The sequence below is a fragment of the Hydra vulgaris genome, chromosome 15 (assembly GCF_038396675.1).
Source record: "Hydra vulgaris chromosome 15, alternate assembly HydraT2T_AEP".
NCBI lineage: Eukaryota > Metazoa > Cnidaria > Hydrozoa > Anthoathecata > Hydridae > Hydra > Hydra vulgaris.
The window spans coordinates 4381618-4395905 of NC_088934.1; the positions used below are offsets into that span (position 1 = coordinate 4381618).

Sequence of the window (14288 nt, forward strand, 5' to 3'; positions counted from 1 at the left end):
TGAAATCAGAAAAAGTATGGACAGCAAGGAACCGATAATGATGAGTGAAAAAGAAGCACTTTCATTAAAAGTTAATTGTGATCTCAGTGATGATCAGTATCAAATGATAAGAAACTCCTCAATCAAACACAATGCCAATATTTATCCAACATTACATGCTCTATTCAAGGAAAAAAGTAATTGTTATCCAGAGGACCTTGTTGTAACTGAAACTTCTGCTGAAAGTAAATTACAGTCCATGGTGAATCATACTCTTAAAAAGTTATTGTATTAAGTGAAGACAATTTAAAAACTCTGGATACAGATCAAAATGTGCTCAATGGTAGTTTTATTCTAAAAGCAGGGTTTGATGGTGCATCAAGCCAAAGTTTGTATAAACAAAGGTATGATAACACAGACATTGAAGAGGCTAAAAAAAATGAAGAATCCCTTTTCCAAACTGCAATTGTACCTCTTAAGTTAAGTGTAGAAAGTAAAACAATTTGGGAGAATAAGAAACCAAATAGTTCTCATTTTTGTAGACCTCTTCGTCTTCAATACAAAAAAGAAACCACAGAACTTAGCAAGTCAGAAGAAAAACACATTCGTGATCAGATGGCTGATTTGGAAGATTATCTTGAGATTATTACACTTGCGGATGGAAGAAAAGTCAGTATCAATATAAAATCTCATGTTGAACTAACCATGTTTGATGGCAAAGTGGTTAATGCCTTAACCAACACAAAATCATCTGCAAGCTGCAATATTTGTGGTGCGAAACCATCAGAAATGAACAAGCTAGATCTAGGTAAAATTAGACCTGTGAATGATGATGCTATGTCCCTTGGTTTATCATCATTGCATTGTTGGATTAAATGTTTTGAATACATACTTCATTTAGGCTACAGACTGGAGATGACTATTCCAAGGACAGATGTCAGGTTAGCGGAAGATAAGGTACTTGTTCAAGCTAGAAAAAAAACTATTCAAGATAGGTTTAGAGCAGAACTTAGTTTACTGGTAGATGTTCCAAAAACTGGATTTGGGAATACAAATGATGGTAATACTGCCCGAAGAGCATTCATGCATGGTGAGGCTTTTGCTGACATAACAGGAGTTCAGGTTGAGTTGATTCTCCGGGTGAGGACAGTTTTTCAAGCTGTTTGTTCAGGGTATGACCTAGATATTGATAGATTTAGCCAATACTGCAATGAGACTCTAGCCTTTATAGTTAATAACTATGATTGGTACAGAATGCCTCCAACTCTTCACAAACTTCTAGTTCATGGACCTGCAACTGCTGAAAATCTAGAACTACCCATTGGTTATTATTCTGAGGAGGCTCAGAAAACCCAAAATAAAGTGATAAGACATGCTAGGTTAAACCATTCATGCAAAATTTCTAGACTCAATGTAATGAAAAATCAATTTCAATATTTGCTGATCAGAACTGATCCAGAAATTTTGTCGATCAACTTCATAAAACACAAATCTTCCAATGAAAACCCCTTGTCTGAACAAGTTCTTAACTTGCTGAAACACTAAGTTTAGTTTTTTTGTTTAAATCTAAATTATATTGTTACATGTTATATATGTTATATGTTACAACATACAGAAATTGTAGATATTTGTTTCTGAATAATGTAATCTTTATTGTTTTCACTGTTTACTGACAAAATCAGCTGTTATTAAAGGATTATATGTAGAGTGTTTAAAAACAATGAAAATTTGTCACTTTTTATGTAAATAAACTATATATATATTTATGAATTTGTCTCTATAAGTACAATAAAAAACGACAGAATAGCATGTTGAGAAAGTGGGAAAAAAATTTAGAATTTGCAAATTTGCAAAAATATTTTGAAAAAAGTGTGCAAAATTATTTTCTGACTTTCGGGTTGGGTTACTGATTAAATTTTAATATATTTAGAGCCAAAAAAGGTTGAAATCCATTCAGAAACACTGATTTGAGGGTTTATGCCGTTTTTCCGTAGCTGTGAGGCACTGTGAGGCGCAGTCTGATGGGCGTTTTTCTAGGTGGGCGGATATCCGCTGACAGACTTCTATGTGCAAAAAATTAATAAATAAAAGTAAATGTAGAAATAAATAAAAGTAAAAATTAACAAATAAAAATAATATGAAGCTTTTGAGTGACGATTTAAAGGAGTTTTATCTTTTTAAAAAAATTATTTTATACTTATATTTCAATTTTAAATATGTTTTTTTTTTATTGAAGAAACTGTAAACGTTTTAAATATAACTTGCTCAACTTAAAACTTGGATTTCTTTGAATGAACTTCAAAAAATTTTGTTTTCCATTATCTATGTTTTGAAATTGTTTTGTTAGACAAACTAATAAATGAGTTCAAAAAGTTCAAAAACTCTTTTTCAAACGAATATTTTAATAAATTCTGATAATGACAAGTTTTTCACGATCTTCTTTCACATACCAAGTTAATATTGTAAAGTGGTAATATTGTTAAATATATAAGGTAAATGATAAAATATATAATAAAAAATATATATATAATATAAACATATGTCAAAAAAAACCGCCTGTTTTTTTAAGAATTTTAATAACAACTTTGATAAGAATTTTAAACTTATCAAATAACAGGTAATCGTCTTTTGTTAAGTTTAAAATAACTTATCAAATATGAAAGTTATTTAATAAGAATGGGCGATTACCTGGGTGGGCGGATATCCGCTGACAGACTTCTATGTGCAAATAAATAAGAATAATATGTAGTTTTTGAGTAACTAACGATTTAAAGGAGTTTTATCGTTTTCAACCGATATTTTATCGTTTTCAACCGATATTATGTTATACCAGAACCGATGTTATGTTGTTTTTTTTTAGTATTAGTTAGTTTTTTATTTTAATGTATTTTTATTTACATTACATCTTTACATTATATTTTTTAATTGTCAACAAGTAACTAGGAACACTGCAGAACACTAGGTGTTCTGAATTTATAATAAGTTAAAAAATGATTAAGTTGTTTTTGTTTTACCGAATATTTTGATATAGCTTTTTTTAATCATTACTGTGACTGTAGTTTATTTTTGTAATATGCTTTGTATTGTTTGTTTTTTTGTAATGTATTTGAAATATTTTGTAATTTTATAATATAGTACCAAGTTATAACAACTACAACTCAAAACAACTTCCTAAATACATGCCAATTCAAAACAATGACAACAAGAACACATTCAAAGTTGGTTTTTATTTATATTTACTTATAGTTTACTTACTTTTATATTTACTTAAATTTTTACTTACTCTATTACTTTTATTAAGTTATATTTATTTATTTTTCTTTATTTTGTATGATATTTACATGTACAACTAATATTTGTTACAAATAAACTAAATAAATAAAGTATAAAAGAGACCATATCGTCGCAAAAATAGGAGTTTATTATTTTACGCAAATGAAGGTTTAGTAACTTTTTTTTCCATGAACTAAATAATAACGAACAAAATTGTGCTAAAATACCATTTTCAAAGTTGATGAAGAAGTTATGTTTTTAGTATATTTTTTTTAGCAACTTTAATAAATTTACAGTTCATTACGTTACTATTTTATAATGTAATAAAATGCAACATAAAATGTATCATATAAAATAATACAACGTTTACAAGTTTAACAAAGTATAACGTAATTTAATAAATAATGCTTTTTTATCATAAAGACTAACAGTGTTTCTTTATAAATAATAGTCATTTGTTTCTTCAAATAAAAACATGTTGTTGTCAGGGAAACTCGTAATATACTATAAAATCTTATCATCCGGTACCTCTTTAAATAGTTATACAAATTTTAATTTTTAAATATATATAGTCAAAACAGGTTAAATACAGTCAGTAATACACAACATTTCAGTAAAAACCTTTTTATAAAGTTAAATGCATGTCGATGAAATTATTGGTATTTTATATTTTCGGATACTATTTTGTTATTTAGGTATAGACTTCATTAGGAAATAGAGAGAACTTACCATGTTTTTAGCATGGGTGAGTTTATAAACTAATCCTGATGGATGTTTTTGGCTTATACAAAGAATGTTCAATTTGGATTTGTGTCTAGTTGACACATTATTATTTGCATTCGTAAGATAACTTTATATGTAAGAAAAAAAAGTTTTGGGTTATCTTCGGACAACATAAGTTTAGCTCTGTAATGTATTTCGGTAATTTTTTAAATTTTGGTATTTTATTTACTTATTTGGGTTTCCCATGATCAATTTCCGTCGATAAGTTTAGTTGTGTCTGTTTTTTTGATGTTTAGCTTAGCTATTTTTTGTGTGGGAAGTATAGTTGGTATATCATTTTTTTGATTTTTGGAACAAATCAACATGTATTTTTTATCTTTGAAACTTTTTGTTTATTTTTGTTTACAAAAAGACCCGACCACTTCGAAAGTGTGTCATAAGTCAATGACACACTTTCGAAGATACCAACAAGTAGTTCACATCAGAAAAGAGTTTTTTGTACCTTGAATGTCTTCCTTCGGTTTAGAGAATAGCTTCTATTCTTCGAGGCATAGAGGTAACAAGAGAGTCACAGTAATCAGGCGTTATTTTTTGGAACCACGCCTCCAGTATAGCCTCCTTCAAAGTTGTCGCCGATACATTATTTTTTCCAATAAATCTTTGTATTAATTGCAAAAATTTAGTTTTCTATTTTTTAATAAATTGATGGACACTTTTTTTTCTTTAGTATTGTAAGATTTGTTTATACCTCTAGTAATACTTTCAAAAAATATACTTGCAAAAAATTTTTGAAAAATACACTTCTAGTAATTCTTTTATAAATCTCTAATTCACGCTTGATATTTTGATTGACCTTTTAAAGGCATATGATACAGTAGATCATACCATTTTACTTTATAAACTTGAACACAAAAAAAAATGGTAAAAAATGTCGTTTATCAAGTCGAAAAGTTTTTATCAAATCGAAAACAATAAGTTTCATGTGATGATGTTTATCAAAATAATTTTAAAGATACATTCTGTGGTGTTCCGAAAAGCTCTATATTAGAGCCACTTCTTTCTAACGGTTGATGCGGAAGTTATCGGACAAATCCTAATTTCATTATTTGAGCATAATAATTAGTTTTTGTGGTTTTATGCATAGGCATAAACGTTCTACAAAATATAAAATTTATTATTTGAAACATAATTATTTAAAATGAGGTTAAATGCAGCTGAACGAGAATCTTTTCGAAAGCGACAAAAAATGTTTTTTGTAAATAAACCTAATATTAAAAAAAAAAATTTTAAATCATTTTGAAAAGGAAGGATTTGCTCGAAGTACAATATATGATAACCTAAAAAGACTTGAAACTGTTTAATCGTTTTCTGATAGAAACCACCCTGGTCGTCCGACATCCTGGACTAGAGAAAAGAAAGCCGAATTAACGAGACTTGTCAGCAATCGAAAAGGGGTCAGTCAGAGAAAAATAGGTATTAAATTCGGTGTAAATCAATCGACAATTGGTCGTCAGTTAAAAAAAATAAATATTAAAAATTGAAAACGTGAAAAGACTCCAAAATACACTATAGAACAACAAATAAAGGCAAAGAAAAGAAGCAGGAAACTAGTTAACCAACTCTATAACACAAAATTGCTTCTAGTCATCGATGACGAAAAATACTTTTGTTTTGCAGGGGACAACATGCCTGGAAGTTCTGGATACTACACAAACAACAAAAAGACATGCCAAGAATATGTTCGTTTTATAGGAAAAGAGAAATTTCCAAAAAAATTAATAATGTGGATAGCCATATCTGACCGTGGTATGTCCGAGCCATTGTTTCGCACTTCCATGGCTATTGCGATCAACTCATCAATCTATATTAATGAATGTTTAGAAAAACGACTTCTTCCATTTATTCACAAGTATCATGGAGACTTTAACTATTTATTTTTGCCAGATTTAGCAAGTTCTTATTATTCTAAACATTCTCTAAATTGGATGGACCAATATGTCTATTACGTTGATAAAGAATCCAATTCCTCAAATGTGCCTCAAGCACAACCAATTGAAAATTTTTGGGGACATTTGGCACAGAAGGTTTACGAGGGAGATTGGCAAGCTTGAACAGAGCAATTTTTGATTAATCGCATAAAACTAAAACTACAAAAAATTGATTTAAACTTTTTACAGTCGCAAATGAAAGACGTCAGAGCAAAATTGAGATCAATTGCAGATGGTAGTGTTTTTTCATATAAAAAATAATATATTTTTATTAAAAGATAAATGCTTTATTTAAAAAAAATATAATAGTAGTTATTTTTTTTTTTTATTTATGAATAAGTTATTGACGTTTTTATTTTGACCGATAACTTCCGCATCACCCGTTACATCTGTACCAAATTTCGAAAAATATTGGAAGTTTGTAAAAACAGAAATTATTTAAAAAAAGTTAAATTAACTTTAGAAGCACGCATTTAATACTTTTATTTTTACAGATTCTCTTACTCGTTCAAAACCTTGATTTAAAAAAATGAGATTACTGAATTTATAACAAGAAATATTTTATGCTTTGCATATATGTGGAAAAGTTATTTAAATTCTAACGTTTGTTAAAATATCTTTACTTTAAAACCTGTCAATAAATATACCTTAAGAAACAATGATTTGCTAAACCAAGTTTTTTGTTGAATCAAGTTTAATCAGTTTTGAATTGATTATCGTGCCCCATATCTATGGAATAAAGTTATTTTGCAAAATTTTGTTTTTCTTTTTTCTTTCCCTGTTTTTAAAGCTAAAACTTAAAACTTTTATTCTTTACATTAACATCGTACTTACGTATTAATAATAGTAACATCTTGAAGTTATTATCTTTCTATTATTACTAAGCATTAATTTGTTTACTGTTTATATTAAGTCAATTTACCTTGTCTATTTTTTTAGTTTATTTGCTTTATAAAGTTAATTTTCTTTCATCATTGTAAGAAGTTCATTAGTTTATTTTGTTATTAAAAGAAATTTATTACTGCATTTCAGAAAATTTATTTAAGGTTCTTATGATAAGATTTTCGTGATCTTCTTTCAGTTACCTTGTTTATATTGCTTATCATTGTAAATTTGTATAAGGTAACTGCTATTATTTTTATTTTATTATTTTAAATATATAGTTATACAACGACAAGGTAATGTAAAAAATTTTATTTGTATTTTTGGTAAATTTTATCCCACCTCAATGCAAATAGTGTGTCTTTACACTGTTGAAAACTTTTCGTTTATAGACTTTGATTTTACAGGCAGTGGCCGAATAAGACTTTCGGGTCATTGGGCTTTTTTTTTTTTGTTGATGCTTTTTTATGTTAGTAATGTACACAGCGTAAAAAATGGCTAATAAAAAAAAAAAAAAAAAAAGTAAAATAGCTCGGGGCCCCGTAAAATTTGGGTTCACGGAGCATTAGCCTCCCTACGCCTCACCCTCTTAATCCAGCATTGTTTACAGGTATTAGTTTTTGTATCTTAAAAAAAGGAAAAGTATACCAGAAAGTGATAGGATATATACGTCTTGAATATTCCTTCTTTTGAAGACTTATAAAAATGAGTTAGTTATTACGCTTTCTATTGTTGTTAGTGAAGTTGATGTTACCCGAGTGGGTTTGTTTATTATTTGGAAGACTCAGTGTTGAAACATATCATCGAAACTTTTTTATTGGCAATTTCATTTTTATTTTACTCTAGAGAGTTTATATTTAAGTCTCATATACAAAATAGTATTTTGTGCTCTTTGTTATTTTTTTAATAAATTTGTTTTAGGTGATTTAAAATATTTGTTTTATCACGTTTTATTATATGCGTATTTACCTTTTTAAATTTCTTTCTCTCTTTTAAAGTCTCTTTAGCAACGTTTTTGTTTATATTTTAATTTCTGTTATATTTTTCTTTATATATATTCCAACTCCTATTATACTTTTTATATAATTTTTTTTATAATTTTAAGCAGTAGTAGTTTTATAGTTTTCAGAAAACATAGGTTTTTTTCTTTATCTTGGTAGTTCAGTTGTTTACTACAGCAGTTCTTGGAGATTTGTCTTCTATAAACGACTCAATTTGGTTTCCTTGTTCCAAAATAAATTCACTTGAAATTTCAAGAATGTTTATAAGTATTTTTTTGACACATTATCACACATTTCTCACAATATTCACAAACACCATCATTTCTCCTTGCGATTCTTTTAGACCATTAACCATTTATTATTACGTCTAGAGCGGTTTTAATTCAGATTTTTTTTAATTTATATTTCAGTTTTAAGATCATTACTTTTTTTATCTTTGTATTAATTCTTCCTTTATCTATTGTTCTTGAAAATTAGGACTTTTTTTCACACGTTTATTTCAATATTTCGTATATTTACTTTGTTGATATTTAATTTGTTTTCTGTTTTACCGAGTCGATCAGTAGTTATTTTTATATTTCCACTTACTTTTTGAGTTTTTTTTCTTGGTCTTTTAATAACCTTTTTTTAATAATTTTTGTTTTGCAATTCTTGTTTTAAATAGTTTTTCTATATTTTTGATCCTTATTTCCATTTTTTCTTTAATGTTCTTGAAGAGCAGTTGAAAAATGATTTTGACTGTACTTCGAGAACTATATTACACATCATTTCACCAATTATGTTACATATTAATCTACCAGAAACAATACGTAACATGGATGTAGGTGCTAAGGGACTTTAACATTGATGTAGGTGCTAAGGGACTTTAACATGGATGTAGGTGCTAAGGGACTTAAATATATTCAGTCATGATTATTTTCGTTTTGATTACTATATTATTCCATAAATATATATGAATTTTCAGCACTAGATATCAGAGTTTTGTACTGGAGTAACATAACACTTTAATCTACTAATTTCCTAATTTTTTTTAACATTGACTTTGTTTATGTTAATTAACTATTTTATGGTTCACAACTGGTAGGGTTTACAATTTTGAAAGTTCAAAACTTGTCAAAATTGTTTTTGTTTTGGGTTTACATTTTTAACAAGTTAAAAATGATATTACAAAAGAAAAAAATTGTTAGAATTTTTTTGTTATTAAAGTTAGAAAAAAGTGAGTTTAAAATTTTTACTTAATAATTAGTTGCTTCAGAAGTATAATTAGTGTCTAATTTTGGTCACTATTTTCAGCGTTGTTTATATATACAACTTTTTTAAGCATAAATCATCGTTAAATAGTGTTGGATTAACATTATCTCATGTTTAAACAACGTGAGCCAAACGCTTCCGATTTTATTTTAACGTTGGTCCAACGTAGTGTACTAACTGGATATTTCTGATAAAACAATAGCTGATAATTAAAATTTACTATTGATTATAAATTGTAACAATATATACAGCTGATATATATTGCTAAATAAAGATAAAAACTAATAAAAAAGGATAACTAATATATATTACTAATCTTATTATATTATTTATGTACTATTACAAAAGTTTAGGCTTTTATAAAAATTATTTCATTTTAAGGTTGGATAAACATTCTTGTTTCCACCTTGTTGCTAATAATAAGCATATTATTACAGCAATGTTGTTAAAATGAAAGTGAATAGCAATTGTTTCATTGTGCAGTTGTTGTTTTACGTTAGATTCAACGCTCTTTTTGATGTCATATTTGAATCTATATATTGGAACGCAACTGGTTATAATTTATATTTCAATATTGGACATGTCAATAGTTTCACTTAATTAGTATGCACTCTAAAGGTAACCAAAATTTCTAAATCTAGATTTTTTTTAACACTTGATAAGTACTCAAACATTTATAACTGTAGTTGAATTGATTTTTTTAGTGCAGCAACCGGTTTAGAAGAATTAATACCATTTAGAAGATTACGCGTTTAAAGAAATGGTAATAACTTGGGTGTTAAGCTAAATGATTATTTATTCGAATGCTTAAAAAGTTATAGAATATTTTTTTTGTGTTGTTCACAGTTATGATTAACTGCTTTCAAGTTTATAGAGCCTTATTGTTTGTTATGATTTTTTATTTTTTGACTTACAAAAAAAACTACTGTTTGTATTAAAGATATAAACTTATTTTTTAAAGATTTGAACTTAGTTAACTTATTTGCGTTAATAATATTAATGATTTTTTTCAATAGAAATTAATACTATTAACGATTTTTTCAAAAACCAAAACTTTGAAATATTGCTATATCATTGACAATGTTTTTTTAAATTGCCAAAGATGCATTTGTTTAACTCATTGTTATATATATGATGAGAACGGCGTAACTGTATAGTTTTATAAAATTTATTTGAATTCATGGTCAAATAAAATAAATTCAGGTCAACAATTTATTTAACAAAGTGTGTTGATTCTACTTTGTTTATTTTTTTGTTTTTGTTTATGTGGTGACCAAAAAACAAACAGAGAAACAGCTATTTAATATGTTAAAAAAGGTTCTTACTTAGATTATTTATATTATATTTTATCAATAACTAAATTAACAAAAGTAGGAAAGGTAAAAAAGAATTGCTTCTGTATCTTAAATTTACCGGAGTAAATCATCGACTTTTACAATCAATAATAAAGAAACAAACCAACAAGACAACAAGTTTATAAAATTTTTGTAAAAAATAACTTTCTCGTTGGATTGCATTTATTAATGACGCACTTAAATTTATGTTAATTAGGTAGAATAATTGCTATTTCCTAATGTAGATGTATATGCATAACATAGCAACAATAATGTGTCGAAAAATTTAAACGCTAAAAATTATAAACTACATATGATAGATTGAGTAAATTTGATTTAAATGTAAACTATTATGCTAAAAAGGTGGAATCAGTAGAAAAAAACCCAAAGAAAACAAAACAAGTTTTTACACCATACAAAAGTAAAGACCGCTATCTCTTTGATGAAAAAACAAAGAATGCGCCACGCATTAACTTTCAACTGTAATTTAGATTAAAAAAACAGCAAGTAAATTAGGAGAGTAAACTAAATGTAGAATTGATTCTGCAAAAGCATCTACAAACCATATAACAAGTGAAACAAATATATATCAAGAATTTTACACATAAATTACTTTAATAAAATGTTTGAAAAAAAACGCTAGCATACGTCTAGTTCTTGTTCCAAAAATTTTTTACTCAGCATTTATGGTATTATACGGATAAAATGAAAAACAAAATACTAAAAACTTTTATTATGGATGTAACTCTTTTTTTGAATTAATTTTCATATAATATTTCAAGGGAGTATATATAGCTTTGTTGTCAAATATAATAAATATATATAAATATATATATATATATATATATATATATATATATATATATATATATATATATATATTTATATATATATATATATATATATTTATATATATATATATATATATATATATATATATATATATATATATATATATATATATATATATATATATATATATATGTATATATATTTAATAGATTTCAATTAAAAATTGTTAATACTTGACAAGGACTCTTTTCAAGTATTAACAACTCTTTAATGATGTTTTTTAAAATTTAAAAACAAAATAAATAAAGTTTCCGAACCTTTACTTTTGATAAATTTTAAAAGTTTTATGAAAAATAAAACAGTAATAAAAATAATCATATCTTTTTTTGTAAATTCCAAGCCACAAAGGCTAAATGGTTGTAAATAACATATGATTTCGAACTTGTGTTAGGTAACTAAAACCTTTACAAGGAAATTGATTTAGATATAACTTAGGCGTAATTTATAACTAATGTTGTATGTATTATCGATATATATTTTTGGTCGTTTTAACGTAATTACGTTTTCGCATCATAATTGTGATGAACAAGAATTCTCAGCTTTGGTACATGATAGCTTCGGCTTTTACCAAAACCTGGTGAATTTTTAAAGAAGTATTTAACTTCAGCAAACTACTTTTTTGATGGTTTAAATTATTAAGCCGAAGCCATATTAGCCTTAAAATTTTTAGTTTAAATTTCTTAATTGTTTTTAAATTAAATGTAATATTATTAATTTAAATTACTAATATACGAAACCTACGTATATAGATCATTTATAAATTAATCAATGTTAAATTAATGTTATAAATTTTTATTATAAATTTGAATATAATTACTTACTCTAATATCATATTTTTAATGTATTAGTATAAAAAGTATAATTGTTATTAAATAATCATTGTAACAAAAGTAAGATATTAACAGCATACAATAAACCACCCTGGTCAGGTTCACCCTGATTAACCCTGACTAACTGAAATTGTCATTTTGACATAAAAAAATAAACTCTAGTTGATCAAATAAAAAATAAAGTCATAGCCTTGGAAAATAAAATTATTTAAATAATCTTAACAAAATAATTTTATTAATTCAAAAATAATAAAGTTTTGTAACATTATGAAAGTTTGTGAAATAGCGTTTTAAATTACTTTTCTTCCACATGTTATATAACTATCGTATAAAAATGATATATTGATAATATCGTGAAAATGAAAACACAATCGTAACAAAAAAGATTCTATCAGTACTATTGAGCAATAAAGATACTATTGATACTATTGTGAAAATGAAAACACAATCGTGACAAAAATATAATAACATCTATTCCATCGTCACAATATTTATACTAACGATAATATCGTGACAGTTTCTATACTATCGATACTATTGTGACAATAGTTCTATTATTGATACAATCGCGGCAATGATTTACCATCGTGACAATATTTATATATCCTCTAATACTTATTACAGAAATCAAGAAACAAACGGTGTTTGTATCATATTAAACACAAAAAGCTCATTCTTCAGTGTCTTTTTTTTAATTAAAAGTAAAACAAAATTTAAAAAACAAACAAATTACACGGAAATAGAGTATTTGTAAAGGATTAGCGTGTAATGATTTCATAGATTCAATTATTTATTAAACTATTCTTTCTACTTAATATGAACTACTTTCTTTACATATATGGAAAGAAAGTTACTCATATTAGGTTTTGTAGAACTAAAGTTTTGGCTTCCAAAAAAAAAAAAATTCTAACATTAAAACACTTTTGTTCACTGAACGCTTTTAAAAAGCTTTTAAAAAAATAAAGAGCTTGGAACCTTAAAGACAAGACTATCCCTTAGTTAATTTGTTTTAATTTTGATTTTTTTAATTTTTAAAAAAAAATCAAAATTAAGTTTTAAAAATTGTATTTGATAAGAAACAATTTTTGGGATTAAAATTTCCGATTCAGAAATAAGAAACAGTTTTTTGCATGAAATCATTATTACTTTCTGAAATAATCAAATATATGCATAGTATTATTTTATGGTTATACCATTGTATTAAATTATTTTTTTTGTGTGTGTATGTTTTTATTCGTAGATAACATATTAATTTCAGCAATAATCAAATATATGCATAGTATTATTTTATGGTTATACCATTGTATTAAATTAACTTTTTGTGTTTTTATTCGTAGATAACATATTAATTTCAGCAAAAACAGATTTAATTCTAAAGAAGTTGTCATATCTTGCAAAAATGGTCCAAAAATGTTTTTGCTCACTTTCTGCCCATATTTTTACAAAGTATCTAAAATGCAAGATGGAAATTCAACTGCTAGAATAATAGCATATTGAAAAAATGTTAAAAGTCAGGCTTTTAGCAAGTTAAAATTACATCTAAAACTTTTTGCTGCGCATCCTAGTATTACCCAATTGTTAAAAAGGTTTTCAATATGATCAAATTATGTCGTATGATCTAATTTTCTGTTTTAGATGTACTGAAGACTTGTGCATCTAATGCAGTTAAGTATAAAAAGCGTCTTCAGCTTTTACATTAATAAGTCTCGATTATGACGCTTTTTATATTAAAATTTATAGAAACAGAAATTTTATTTCTTAAAAGTAGCAGTTTTTACAATTTATAACTAAGTTGTTGCAACATACTTATCTATTTAAAGCGAGTTTTTGTAGCCAAAGAATTCCTTTACATTTATTACGTATCTCCGAAGTTTACTGCCTTCCTTGTAAATTTCTCGTGATAAATGTTATATATATTGTTTGTATTTCGCCATAGAGAATTTTTATTACAAAACAAGACTTTTACAAAATGTATATACACGGCTGGGGCAAGAAGAAGACAAATTCAGTCTTATCGCCAAGCCCCTTCAAAACAATAATATAAATAACAAAAAAAAAGTATTACCATTATTACAATGTAATATATGCATAAAATACATGCATAAATGCAAATATAAAAAATACTATTTATATAAATATAATCTTACTTTTTTCAAACTTTTATTTATTAAGATT

At 26.0% G+C, this 14288-nt stretch overlaps 1 long non-coding RNA gene across 10 annotated transcripts in view; it reads left to right on the plus strand.

Annotated features, from left to right (window-relative positions):
• LOC136091296 (uncharacterized) overlaps positions 1-10053 on the plus strand; it is a 55528-nt gene extending 45475 nt beyond the window's left edge. For 3 of the 10 annotated variants that reach the window (XR_010643878.1, XR_010643880.1, XR_010643881.1), the window contains exons 3-5: positions 3115-3197; positions 9479-9715; positions 9802-10044. This is a non-coding gene — a long non-coding RNA (uncharacterized LOC136091296). Of the gene's footprint in view, positions 1-3114; positions 3198-9478; positions 9716-9801 lie in introns of all 10 variants that reach the window. The other 7 variants (XR_010643884.1, XR_010643882.1, XR_010643879.1 and 4 more) reach the window with 5 other exon arrangements.
• Positions 10054-14288: the final 4235 nt, after the last annotated feature.